The sequence below is a fragment of the Armigeres subalbatus genome, chromosome 1, assembly GCF_024139115.2.
Source record: "Armigeres subalbatus isolate Guangzhou_Male chromosome 1, GZ_Asu_2, whole genome shotgun sequence".
Classification (NCBI taxonomy): Eukaryota; Metazoa; Arthropoda; class Insecta; order Diptera; family Culicidae; genus Armigeres; species Armigeres subalbatus.
This window is the reverse complement of record NC_085139.1, coordinates 49674078-49689044: the sequence shown is the minus strand read 5'-3', so window position 1 is coordinate 49689044 and position 14967 is coordinate 49674078.

Genomic DNA, 14967 nt, shown 5'->3' with positions numbered 1-14967 from the left:
GGTAGCATAAACTATGTGCACTAGAAAAGCGAGCTACATATACTCATCGAAACGCAGCGCAGCATGGAGAAATGCACACACGCGAGACTCACGGGTGCATTTCTGCAAGGCACTGCAACCACAAACAACAACCAGTTCCTTCACACCGCAGACCGAGCCGAGCAAGCGAGATAGCCAACGGCCGTACGCTAATTCCGTTCTATTCTATTACACCTTGGGCCGACAGAGCCACGGCATGTTTAACACAGGTTTTCCTCCTTCAAGGCCCCATTCCAGTCCCCGCATTCGCCAAACTGACCACTTCCACCAATATTGCGTGTGCAGGAACCACGCTTTCGAAGCATACCAATTCGTTCATCAAAAAGCCATCCACCCACATCTGATACCGCCACCAAGTCCACCCACCAACCCAGGTGCAGTCCTTTACGCTCTCACCACCGTTGCGATGTCATTAACTATCAAAGCGTGAAGAATGCAAACGCACATCGAACGCCTTTAACAAAAACAACAACATCGTGAAATGTTTCGAACTAAATTTTTAAATCCTCGGCTTTCCACTGAGTTCCAAGAACATTATTTGGAAGGTTTTCGCCCTGCATTGAAGTGCGTAAAGTGCGTTAGACGCTTGATCGAGGGACAATAAAAAAGACAAACTTCATCGCGGTCCGCCTGGTTTGCGGCGAAAATTTGCATAATGGGTTTTCGCACACCCTGAAACCCTTTCAGACATGCACCCGCATTCAGGGTAATTAAGTTTCACTTTCGGGTGAGCCTTTCTGGCTGCACTGGGTGGATACTTTGCGGGGACGCGTGAATTGTGGTTGGTAGAACCAACCTGAGTAAGTAAAGAACCGTAAGCAAGTTTATGTACCAGATGATTAATTGGTTTGTATTCGCGATACAAATAGAATGTCGAATGGAGATTCATTTTAACTTTGGAATTAAGCTTTTACATGAATACATATGAGATGCAGTGCTTTAAAACTTTTAATTTCAAATTAGTATAGTAGGTATAAAATAATATAATTCTATCAGTATCCATTTATCAACAAACAACGGAAAAAGTGACTGTATGATCAAAAACAGTCTCAACCTCAAAAGAATGGGAAGATAATTTGACATACATACATTTGACCATTTTTGAAATTATAAAGAACTGTTATGACAGTATTAGCACTCTGAAGTATCGTAGCAGAAATTTTGGTTCCAGGATGTCATTCCGACAGAAACATCCGGAAATGCACTGCAGAGTAAATTATGGTTACTTGGGACCACATATATTTCCGTGGAAATAGTAAAATAATTAATATTGAGCGTCTTAGGGGAAAATGTTACAAGATTAAAATACTTCAAACTTCCATCCCAGTGAAAAGCAATAAGGTACACTGGGGGAAGTGGAAAAGGAAAAATCGATAGTGCATGTTTGAATTAGTGTAAAACCAGTTTAAATGATTTAAATGCGTTCAATCAAAATGGGCAATCAAAAACAGTCAATTTTGCACCAACTGTGCGGTAATTCATACCATTTTGGTTGCTTGAAACTTATGGAAATAGATTTTAAAATTAGGAGTTGTTTTTCCACTTACCCTAGTGGGATGGGGTAAGTGGAAAACCCATGTTGCCTTGACCTTCAATAGTGATGAATAGTTACATATAACTAAAATCAATACGATAATTGCTCTGAGTATCTTTTGTGGAATAATTTCATTACCTTAACGGAATAGATCCTCAAGGAATTCTCGTAATAGCTAGAAGAGAGCTGGTTTTGCCTTCTCGGACACTAAGTGTACGTAAAGTCTATATGTTCGCCCCAAAGATGAACATTTTAAAGGAAAAATGGGACTTACAGGGTTATAAACTAATCAACTTAGTTTAACGAATTGAGATGATGTCTGTATGTGCGTATTTGTATGTATGTGTGTTCGCAAAGCACATACAAAATTATCAGCTATTCTTAAGCACTTGTCCTTAACCGATTTGTTCGCAAAAAAAATTGCATTCAATGGCGAAACTTGTTAGGAATAAAAATTAATGTGAATTATACAATATATTTACCTATCAGTGCTATTTTTAACTTTCTTATATATTTTTTCATATGGAAAACATGTGAAAGGCATCAGTACCGATAGGTGGATTAATCAGGCATTTTCTCATTTATATGAGTCCAATCACCACTGGAATCACAATGATAACAAAGAAGGAACATATTAAGATTCACAGCTATCGAAATAAACCCTGGAAGGAAGGAAAAAATTGCGTGATTAGAACATTATCCACTTTCCCCACAGTGTTTGATACCTGGGGTAAGTGTAAAATCTTTGAATTATTTGCTTTCTTGGTGCAAACCACTACCAATTGAATGGGATTAGTTTAATTGTATTGTAATGGTCACCTGTGATATAAATTCACTTGTAAAAAGAACAATTGGTGCAAATAAGAATTGATTTTATGAATGCAAATATCAATTTTTCGCGAAACCTAAAATTACAGTTCAAGCGTTAACCGTGTTAGTGTATGTGTTATACAAATTTCAACATAGTATTAGTGTGAGCATCAAAGTATAACATTGCATGATGCTATGATGTGGTAAAAACTGTAAAGTATGTACAATTCCAATTTTTCGAGTCGATTTTTACACTTACCCCCTTTTTCCACTTCCCCCAGTGTACCTTAATAAATGTGTTTCCTCCTGGATGGTGAATGAGACCCTTCTTTAAAATCAGAAGTTTGCCCGGAATAAGACATCGGTGGATGTTTTTCTTTCTTTGGAAAGAGATGTTTGCCCGGTATAAGGCGATTGTGGGTATGGTTCCTTCTTCAAATTCAGTAAATGTTTTCAAATGAAATCTGCCTTTTCTAATCAAATGATGAAGTGTCAACAAGAAAACACAACTATCCTGTTGACCAATTGGTTAATTCATTTTCCGATTGTGAAAAAACTGCGAATCAAACTGGCAATTCCGAGCAAGGCCGGGTACGTGCAGCTAGTAGTCCATAAATCTAAGGAACATGATCCATCTAGCCTAGCATTAAGATGCGCGGCTGTAAAGCAAAACCATGGTAAGGGTCACGGGGTTCGGGGTTCGGAAATTTTAGTTTTGGAAATTATTTAGACTAGAAGATTAGAAGTGCTGAATGAACATTAAGCAGCGAGGCGCCATATCCCAGTTGGACCAATAAAAAGAAAAAAATTACTATTTAATACCAGACTAAGGGCGGAGTGGCCCGTGCAATACATAGAAGTCTTCTCCATGCAGCTCGGTCCATGGCTGCACGTCGCCAACCACGCAGTCTGCGGAGGGTCCGCGAGTCGTCCTCCACCTGATCGATCCACCTTGTCCGCTGTGCCTCCTCGCCTTCTTGTTCCCGTCGGATCGTTGTCGAGAACCATTTTCACCGGATTACTGTTCGACATTCTGGCTACGTTCCCGGCACATCGCAGTCTTCCGATTTTCGCGGTGTGAACGATGGATGGTTCTCCCAACAGCTGATGCAACTCGTGGTTCATTCGCCTTCTCTCACGTACCGTCCGCCATCTGCACCCCACCAAAGATGGTACGCAGCACTTTCACTTTCGAAAACTCCCAGTGCGCGTTGATTTTCCACGAGCATCGTCCAGCTCTCGTGTCCGTAGAGATCTACCGATCTAATAAGCGTTTTGTAGATAACCAGTTAGTTACGGTGGTGAACTCTATTCGATCGGAGCGTTTTGCGGAATCCAAAGTACGTACGATTTCCTGCCATGATGCGTCTCCGAATTCCTCTACTGGTATCGATATCGGCGGTCACCAGTGAGCCCAAGCACAGGAATTCTTCAACCACCTCGATTTCGTCACCACCGATACAAACTCGTGGTGGGTGGCTTACATTGTCCTCTCTTGAGCCTCTTCCTATCATGTACTTTGTCTTCGACGTGTTGATGACTAGTCCAATCTGTTTGGCTTCCCCTTTCAGTCTGATGTAGGCTTCCTCCATCCTCTCAAAGTTACGTGCCATGATATCGATGTCGTCGGCGAAACCAAATAACTGGACGGATTTCGTGCGAATCGTTCCACTCGTGTCAATCCCCGCCTTTCGTATTACTCCCTCCAAAGGGATGTTGAATAGCAGACACGAAGGACCATCTCCTTGCCGTAACCCTCTACGCGTTTCGAAGGGACTCGAGAATGCCCCTGAAACTCGAACTACGCACATCACCCGATCCATCGTCGCTTTGATCAACCGTGTCAGTTTATCCGGAAATTCGTTTTCGTGAATTAGCTGCCATAGCTGGTCCCGATCGATTGTGTCATATGCGGCTTTGAAGTCGATAAATAGATGATGTGTGGGCACGTTGTATTCGCGGCATTTCTGCAATACCTGACGTATGGCGAACACCTGGTCTGTGGTAGAGCGTTCACCCATAAATCCCGCCTGGTACTGCCCCACGAACTCTCTTGCAATTGATGTTAGTCGGCGGCATAAAATATGGGAGAGTACCTTGTAGGCGGCGTTCAGCAATGTGATTGCGCGGTAGTTGCTACAATCCAGCTTATCGCCCTTTTTGTGGATGGGACACACGACACCTTTTATCCACTCCTGCGGCAGAACCTCATCCTTCCAAACTTTGGTAATCACCCAGTGCAGCGCTCTAGCCAGTGCCTCACCACCGTCTTTAAACAGCTCTCCTGGTAGTTGGTCCAGGGGCTTTGTTGTTTTCCAGCAGGCCGATCTCCTCCTGAATTTCCTGGAGAGTCGGATCCGGAAGTCGCATGTCCTGCGCGCCTGCTCCTAGGTTAATTACCATACCGCCACCGTTGTCTGCCATATCGCCATTCAGGTGCTCTTCGCAGTGCTGCCGCCACCTTTGGATCACCTCACGCTCGTTTGTAAGAAGGTTCCCGTTTATGTTCTTACACATATCGGGCTGTGACACGTGGCCCTTACGTGAACGGTTCAACTTCTCATAGAACTTTCGTGCGTTATTAGCGCGGTACAGTTCCTCCGTCTCTTCACGGTCTCGATCTTCTTGCTGGCGCTTTTTCCTCCAGAAAATCGAGTTTTGTCTGTTTCGCGCCCGTTTGTATCGTGCCTCGTACGCCCTCGTGCGGTGTTGCAGCAATCTCGCCCATGCTGCATTCTTCTCCTTAACTAACTGCTCACATTCGCCGTCATACCAGTCGTTTCTCTGAGCCGGAGCCACCGTGCCTAGTGCAGCAGTTGCGGTGCTTCCAATAGCGGATCGAATATCTCTCCAGCCATCTTCAAGAGACGCTGCTCTTCCGCTGGGAGTGCCATTTCCAACTGCTGCACGTAGTCTTGGACTAGTCTACCGTCTTATAGCCGCCCAATGTTTGATCACCGTCGAGTTGATCACCGTCGAGAGTTTTGAGCGCAGACATACTGCTACGTGGTAGTGGTCGGATTCAATATTCGCACTGCGGTAAGTGTGGACGTTCGTGATGTTGGAGAAAAATTTACCGTCTATTAGAACGTAGTTGATTTGGTTTTCTGTTTTTTGATTTGGTGATTTCCATGAGGCCTTGTGGATATTCTTGCGGGAGAAGAAAGTGCTTCAGACTACCATTCCGCGGGAGGCTGCAAAGTTGATGCATCGTTGACCTTTGTCGTTCGATACGTTATGCAGACTATCCGGTCCGATGACCGGTCTATACATTTCCTCCCTGCTTACCTGGGCGTTCATGTCACCTGTGCGGTGCACAACGTCACAAATGGGAACGAGAATCGGACTCTTCCTTCCGGGGGTGCAGTCAAAATGTTGCTACTGGCCAACACTCAACAGGCCAGAGAACAACATGTAATCCATGTGCAAGGCGAACCGATATCCACAAAAGATTACCGGAAGGGTCTTATAGTGGATCGGCTCGCTGGGACACAATGTTGTCTCTTGTTGAGGCTCCAGCAGCGGAATCTTGACTGAGGAAAGCAACAGATTGTCCGTGTGCAGTCGAAACGGTGTCCACATTAGATTACCACTGGTGGGGTCTAATATGGATCGTATCGAAGGGACAATTTTTGACTGTTGCCTCCTCCTTGGCTTCCTCCGACGATGCTCCGATGAATGGCAGAACGGGTGGACTGTATGGCAGTGGATCAACAGCAGTGATCGGCCGTCCGGCAGCGGCGCAGTGGAATCTGGATCGGGAGGTGCTTCTGGCAGTAAAAACTTCGGGTTTCGCTTTTCCTCTTAATGTTTATTCCGTAGCGACAAAATACAAAATCAAAAAATTCACTGCGCAGCAGCGCCTTTTTATACATGGTTTGCTTGTTTGTGTGTGTGTCAATTGACACCTAATAAGCTCCACCCATTACGATGGCAACGCCAACAAAAGAAAACAAAAACCTAACCTGGTGGATGAAGCTTGCATTGGACATGACATACAGAGAAGGGGCAAGACGATATTTATTTTGCTTATAGTTTCTAGAATTGGGGGGAAAGGACTATAAAGGTGCATGACTATTAGACTTAACTATTACTAGGGGGTAATGAGGTAACATCCTTTTAGGAAATGAAATATAGGAAAATAAATACAAGCTCAAACTAAATTTACACGTTCGGAACCGAACATTCTCCCCCCGGGCTGATATGTGGATCTGCAGGTGCGAGAGCTTTATCGTTTTCATCAATTGGAAGAGGTGCTAGTCTAGAGACTGAGCGACGGTATACCCCGGTAGATGTTTTTACGTCTACCACCCTTATCACCGAATCATTGCCAGGATACACCTTCAAAATCTTACCCAATTTCCAAGACTGAGGGGGAAGATTGTCTTCCTTTATTAGGACAATAAGCCCGGGAACTACATTTGGAGATCCTTTAACCCATTTTGAGCGAGCTTGCAATGTGTTCAGGTACTCATTTGACCAACGAGAGACTGAAGATACTTCCAACGGGTCAAATGATTTACAGGAGTTCCTTCAAGAGTAGGTTCTGGAACAGCGACCAATTCTCTGCCGATTAGAAAATGTCCAGGGGTTAAGGCAGACGGTTCATGGGGATCCAAAGAGTTGGCGAAAAGAGGACGTGAATTTAGCACTGCTTCAATTTGGGTGAGCACAGTGTAAAACTCTTCGTACGTAAGACAGGCGTTGGACAGAACCTTTTTTAAATGGGTTTTTGTGCTCTTCACCCCAGCCTCCCACAAACCCCCAAAATTTGGCGAACGAGGTGGGATGAATTTCCAGACAATTTCACGGGCACAGCAAAAGTCATTGATTTTTCCTTTGGCTTGATCATCACGGAACATCAAATATAAGTCGTGGAGCTCTGACTTTGCTCCAGCAAAGTTTGTGCCATGGTCGGAATGGATTTCGCCTACTAGACCACGACGGCTAACAAATCTTTGTAGAGCTGCTACAAAGGCCGCAGATGACAGGTCGGATACTAATTCTAAATGTATGGCCTTGGTCACGAAACATATAAAAATGCAAATATAGGCCTTTACTCGTACGAACTTCCGAAAACCTACCCTTATGAATACTGGTCCGGCAAAATCCACGCCGGTTCGGGAAAACGGTGCAGCTGGAACTACACGTGCTTCGGGTAGACGTCCCATTACGGGCTGCAGACAACGAGGGTTGGATCGGAAACAGGTAACGCACTTTCTCAACACCTTGCGAATGGTTGATTTGGCGTTAATCAACCAAAATTTTTGACGCATGAGCGACATTAGTCCGGATGGTCCTAGGTGGAGATTTTCCAAATGCATATCACGTATAAGCATTTCAGAAACATGGCTTTTGTTCGGTAACAAGATTTGGTGTCGAGCATCATACGGCAAGCGAGAGTTTTCTAGTCTTCCTCCTACTCTCAGCAAGCCATCTACCAATACAGGATCTAGTGCTGCTAAACGACGGCTGGGCTTTCCCAAGGAAATTAAGTCAAATTCATCGGACAATTCAAGGCGTTGACACAATCCAACAATAGCAATCAGCGATTTGCGCAATTCAGATACTGTCAAATGGTTATGACATACTCGATCTGCGCGATTGAGTCTGCAGTTGTTCGCAAAACGTAAAACATAACCAACAACTCTCTGTAGTTTTCGGAATGAACCAAAGGTTTCGAGAAAAGGAACGTCTTGTAGAACAACTGGAACACAGGTAGTCGGTAACGTCGGAATCATGTTCGGTACTTCTGACTCTGGTAACGAGTCTGGAACGGCGACATCATATTGGTATAGGTTCAAAAAGGGTGGTCCGTTCCACCACAGACTATTCATCGCAAGACTCTGAGGCAACTGCCCTCTAGATACCACATCTGCCGGGTTGTCTTCGGAACGGACATACGACCAAACGCAATCATTGGTGGATGAATTGATCTCCGTCACACGATTGCGGACAAAAACATCGAGTTGGCTGGCGGGCTTTTGTAACCAAGCGAGTACAATTTGGCTGTCAGACCACAAACAGATACGCTGAATGTCAATCTTCAACGATAATACACACTTGGGAACCAATCTGGACAACAATAAGGCGGCACACAACTCCATTTTGGGAATTGTCAATGGCTTAAGTGGGGCAATCCTTGACTTGCTGCAGAGTAGCGAAACTTTAACATCAGTGCTAGAAACAACTCTCACGTAAATAACTGCTCCATAAGCACGACTGGAAACGTCGGCAAAACCATGTATTTCGATACATTCAGCGTCCACCAATCCAACGAAGCGAGGTTTTATTATCATTTCAACGTACTTCAAGGATTGTCAAAACGTAAGCCAAGACTGCAGAATATCACCTTCCAAGCGGTCGTCCCATCCTACTTCATCCTTCCATAAACGTTGCATGATCTCCTTCGCTAGGACGATCACGGGAGCAACCATTCCTAACGGATCAAACAACCGAGCGATTTCAGAGAGTACGATACGTTTGGTTGGCGGTGTCAAAAGTTGGAATGGCAATCCACAATGAAAGCGGAAGGAATCGGCATCAGGATCCCATAGTAGGCCTAGAGTTTTTATGACTTTGTTCACATCAGAATTTTCAAATTCCAAATACTTCTCCCGGTCTTCCTCAGCGACGGTGTCCAGAATGGTTGCATCGCTTGCACACCATTTATGAACCGGGAAACCTCCTGACATCATCAAATTCGTCAAGTCAGAACGAAGCTGAATAGCTTGGTCGATGGTATCTGCTCCTGTTACCACGTCATCTACGTAGACGTCTTCTTCTACGATCCTTGACGCTATTGGGAAACGCTGATTCATCTCGGCAAGTTGTACCAGTGCTCGAGTAGTCAAATACGGGGCACTAGCAGTCTCGTAGGTCACAGTTGTCAGTCCGAGGATCTGAAGCGGGTCATTGGGATTATACCTCTAAAAAATTCGCTGTAGTCTAGAATGCTTCTCATCAACACGAACTCGTCTATACATTTTGGAAATATGTTTCGGTTGTTATTGCGAAGCGTTGTTTACCGAACCGAAGAATAATGGAAAACAGGTAGTTCTGCACAGTATGACCGATTATTATAGGACATCGTTTAGAGATTGACCTGTTGTTCGTAACGAGGCGTCAAAAATAACTGACAAACGGCTGGTGAAGATGATTGTTTTTAGGACTGCGTGTTGGGGCAAGTAATGTACCAACTTTCCAGGGGGGTCGTCCAAATCGGAAACTTGCTTACAATGGGACAAATCCTTGTATTCATTAATGAAGTCTGTGTACGCATTCTTCAACTCAGCATTTTTGGATAATCGTTGCTCTAGCATGTGAAAACGTTTCAAAGCTAACGTTCGGTTGGTTCCAAGCTCGCTTACTGATTCCTTCAACGGTAGTTGGACAGTGTAGGTTCCATCCAGGTTACGAAAGGTAGTGGAATTGAAGATTTGCTCACAATCCTGCTCCTCCTTGGACACGGCATCGACAGACTCAACAGCCTCAACAGACCAAAACTTCTCCATACATTCTGATAATGGCCGTAGACTGGCTGTATAGCAATGCTGATTATCATCCACATCGTCAGCACCACCAGCAACAACCCACCCCAATCTGGTTTCCTTAAGAATGGGTAGCCTGTTGCCTAGCATCAACTGTCCGGGCAGCATCAAATGGAAGAACAGTTTAACTCCAATCAATAATTGGATTTCACCTGGGATATGGAAGGTAGGATCGGCAAGCAACAAACCAGAGGGAATTTTCCATGATCGAGGATCCAATTTTTGACCAGGAGGGTACCTGTCACCACATCGGTGACCAAACACTCGATTTGAGCTTGGTAGTTCATACAACGGGAACGGAATGTAAGTGTTGTTTTCTTATCAAGTACCGATCTTTTACCGGCTGCTCCAAATACTTGCACATGGGTGGGTAACTGGCTGATTCCCAAGCCTTCCACAAAGGAACGGGAAACTAGATGTGGTTGGGAACCACAATCGAGGAATGCACGACAAGGGTGGGTATTTCCATGGCAGTCAAGGACATCAACCATGGCCGTGAGCAAAAGCGTGCCATCGGAACGAGAAACCTTATGTACGGGATTGGACAAGGACGAAACACTTTCAACAGTGGGCGGAACATGAGTACTTCCAACAATTTGGGTGGGTTCAGGTTTGGATCTTGGGGACTCAACAACGGGCTTTGGATTTGGTTTGGCAAACTTGGGCTCATGAAGTAGTGTATTGTGTCTGCTTTGACACTCCTGGCAAGATTTTGTCGAAGGGCATTTTGAGGCAATATGGCCTTTCCTCAGGCAATTGAAACAAATATTAAGCTCTCTTACCTTGATTCTACGCTGGGGTACCGTCAGGATAGGAACTTGTCGCACTTGAAATTGGGGTGGCTCGCACTGCAGATCTCACACATTGTCTCACTATTAGTTACCGGTGTAACCATAGCGAACGATCTCGCCGGTGGGGGCTTCGGGATGGATTTCAGGCTGGACTCCTTAGCTGACGTCGGTCTCGGATGGCTTGCTTCACAACGCTCCAACAACGAACATCGTTCCTTCAGATACTGCACGGTGTCTTCGTATGTCGGGATTTCCTTATGGGGAATGGTGGCTTCCCACTGCTTCCTCGTCTCGGGATCGAAAGCATCGGACAGAACGACGACGACAAACCTTTCAGAAACGCCTTCCAAATCCTGCTTCAAAAGCTTCAATCCCTCGACGTGGCGGGTTACTTCGTTCAGCAGCTCCCTCAGCTGCTTGGAACATTCCTTGCTCATCCGCTTTAGGCTCAGCAACCCATGGATGTGAGCATCGACTGCCTTCCTCTCGTCCTCAAAAATGTCAAGCAGCAGCGCCCAGGCGTGGGTGAAGTTGCCTTCGCTAAGTGTTTTCGGTCGAGAATCTTGGCAGCTGAGCCTCCCGCTAATGCTCTCTCAAGGTGGTGTAGCTTCACTGCGTTGGAATCCTTCGATCGGGCCATGATATCCGAAAATATTTGTTTGAATCGTGGCCAGTTTTCCGGCTTCCCATCAAAGGAGGGGATGGGAAGCGGAAGCGGTTGCTGCTGAACAACAATCTGCGACTGCTGAGCACCTGAAGGTTGGACGGGAGTGACTTGCGGGGTTGCAGATTCAATTAAAGCTTCCACCATCGTTGCGGTTTCCATATGATGGTTCTCAAACTGGATGTACGTTGCGTCATTGTCGTCTAGCTTCTCCGGTGATAGCATTGCGGTGATTTGGTGATGAAAATTGAGGTACTCCTGGAAGTGAGACTCCAAATTCCTCACATACACCCTTAGCTGGGCAAGGGTAAACTGAACGACACCGGCTTCTTCGACACCTTCAACTGCTTTCCGGATCCTGGTCACCTTGGCCTTCGCTTGGCCACGGAGGTGCACAAGTGTTTTCAACTCCGCCATTTTGTCGTTAGCACTTTTCTGGGGCGTGTGCTTCAACGACATTGATGCACCACACACTCACTTCACTACTTTACTGTCTCTATCTATCTTCGCCCCAAGCGGGCACACACACAACTATACTGTCTTGGCCGAAACTTGTTCGGACGTGTTTCAATTTTTCACTTCACTCGCGCGGACTGTACTTTTCGGAACGCGAACGATGCCGATCGGATGGTCGGCTCACGACGGAAATACTACCAGAGCCAAAATGGGGAATTCCTACTGCAGCTGCAAGGCACCGATGCTGCTATCCGGGTCGATTTGGACCAAACAATGTGCGGTGCACAACGTCACAAATGGGAACGGGAATCGGACTCTTCCTTCCGGGGGTGCAGTCAAAATGTTGCTACTGGCCAACACTCAACAGGCCAGAGAACAACATGTAATCCATGTGCAAGGCGAACCGATATCCACAAAAGATTACCGGAAGGGTCTTATAGTGGATCGGCTCGCTGGGACACAATGTTGTCTCTTGTTGAGGCTCCAGCAACGGAATCTTGACTGAGGAAAGCAACAGATTGTCCGTGTGCAGTCGAAACGGTGTCCACATTAGATTACCACTGGTGGGGTCTAATATGGATCGTATCGAAGGGACAATTTTTAACTGTTGCCTCCTCCTTGGCTTCCTCCGACGATGCTCCGATGAATGGCAGAACGGGTGGATCTGTATGGCAGTGGATCAACAGCAGTGATCGGCCGTCCGGCAGCGGCGCAGTGGAATCTGGATCGGGAGGTGCTTCTGGTAGTAAAAACTTCGGGTTTCGCTTTTCCTCTTAATGTTTATTCCGTAGCGACAAAATACAAAATCAAAATTCACTGCGCAGCAGCGCCTTTTATACATGGTTTGCTTGTTTGTGTGTGTGTGTCAATTGACACCTAATAAGCTCCACCCATTACGATGGCAACGCCAACAAAAGAAAACAAAAACCTAACCTGGTGGATGAAGCTTGCATTGGACATGACATACAGAGAAGGGGCAAGACGATATTTATTTTGCTTATAGTTTCTAGAATTGGGGGGAAAGGACTATAAAGGTGCATGACTATTAGACTTAACTATTACTAGGGGGTAATGAGGTAACATCCTTTTAGGAAATGAAATATAGGAAAATAAATACAAGCTCAAACTAAATTTACACGTTCGGAACCGAACATCACCGATGACGATTTTGACGTCCCGCAGTGGGCATCCATCGTATGTCTGCTCCAGCTGCGTATAGAACGCTTCTTTTCGTCGTCGGATCTCCCTTCGTGTGTGGGCAGTGCACGTTGATGATGCTATAGTTGAAGAAACGGCTTTTAATCCTCAGCTTGCACATCCTTGCGTTGATTGGCTGCCACCCAATCACGAGTTGGCACATCTTACCCAACACTATGAAGCCGGTTCCCAGCTCGTTGGTGGTGCCACAGCTTTGGTAGAAGGTAGCCGCTCGATGCCCGCTTTTCCACACTTTCTGTCCTGTCCAGCAGATTTCCTGCAGCGCTACGACATCGAAGTTGGGGGGATGTAATTCATCGTAGATTATCCTGTCGCAACCTGCAAAGCCTAGCGACTTGCAGTTCCATGTTCCAAGCTTCCAATCGTGATCCTTTATTCGTCGCCTAGGTCGTTGCCGATTGTATCGAGTCGTATTATCTTCTATGTCGTTCGTAATAGTGGTTTTTAAAGGCGGCTTATTTGGCCTGCACAAACCTCCTGTCTCATCGGAGGGCCGTCGTGTCAGGGCTGTTTAGCGTCCCACCTAACACCAGGACTTGGGCTTGTGCGCTTTGAGCGGCACACGGTCGCTTTGGCGGAGCCTACTTGCGGATACATGCAGCTTTTTATAGAGGCACATCCTAGGCAGGCGCCACAACTCGCAGATGGCCTGGGGAGGGATCGTCAAGCCCTTGGACATAGTCCCTGGACATAGTCTATCGCTTATCATCTCTGTATACATATACGATATGTAGCATACCGCGAGTAACTTTTTTCGCAAGCTGTCATTATAGAAAACTGATTCGGGACGTTATACCCCATGATAAATTTCTTTTAGAAAGCTCCAAATGCGGGGAGCACTGGCTCTGATAATGCATTTCAACTTTTTCTACAAAACTGTGCAGTAACCAACGTGAAAGGAGCGAAAACAAAGCGAGAATCACCATTTTTCTGTGTGGGCTACCTATCCGATTCTGTTTTTTCGCACTTGTATACAAGTTTGATAAATTTGATATCATGGCTTGCTATGATGCGAAACAGTTTTTGCCTCTCTTTTATCGTGGTTCGTTATCTATTGAGAGCGATTTCTGCAAACCCTGAGGAACACTCATCGATTCCGAATGGCCAATAAGTGACCCTCCAATAAGTTTCAGAACATCCGGAGAAGTGGAAATTTCTGGAATTCAGTCCTAGAAAACCACGATTTCAAAGATCCCTTATGGTAGCATTGTGAGAGCAAAATCATTGCAAGGACAACAAATTGAACCGGAATGCGCATCAAGTGGAAATTCCGGAGCACCCGGAGTAGTGAACAAATCGGAAATAGTCCTAGACTGCAGTGACTTTTTATACACTATTTGCTCTTACTTGATACTTGATACTTGATGGGCTACAGTTCTTCGATGAACCTGAACTATTTGCTCTAGTAACGTGAAATTCGTCCTCAAAAAGTAGCGACTGGTTCACAAAACAATTTGTGTATGAAAATGAGAGCAACATCTCTGGAAAAACCATCCATTGACCCCGGGAGGCCACTAAGTGGTGCTTCAGAAACTCTGAAACATCTGGCAATGTAATCAACTCAAGAAATTTGCCCTAGAAAGTTGCGACTTTTGTTTAAGTACTAGAAAGCTGTTAGTTTTTATAAATAAAATATTAAAATAAGCACAAAGAGACTGATTAGACAAGCCAGTTTCTCCATCGAGTGAGGGAGCGCATCTTTTTAAAGAACTCTAGATTTTTTTCATACGAATTACACGGAACGTAAGGAAATTGCAGTGTTCCCATCCCCTCATAAGTACTTACGTAATAAGCAGAGTAGTGGGGCAAGAGTACGCACTTAGTTTTCAATCGATCATGTAACCCTTATGAAGCAAGCTGAATGAAGCAATATCTATGTCGACGATTCGCATACTCTTCCTATAT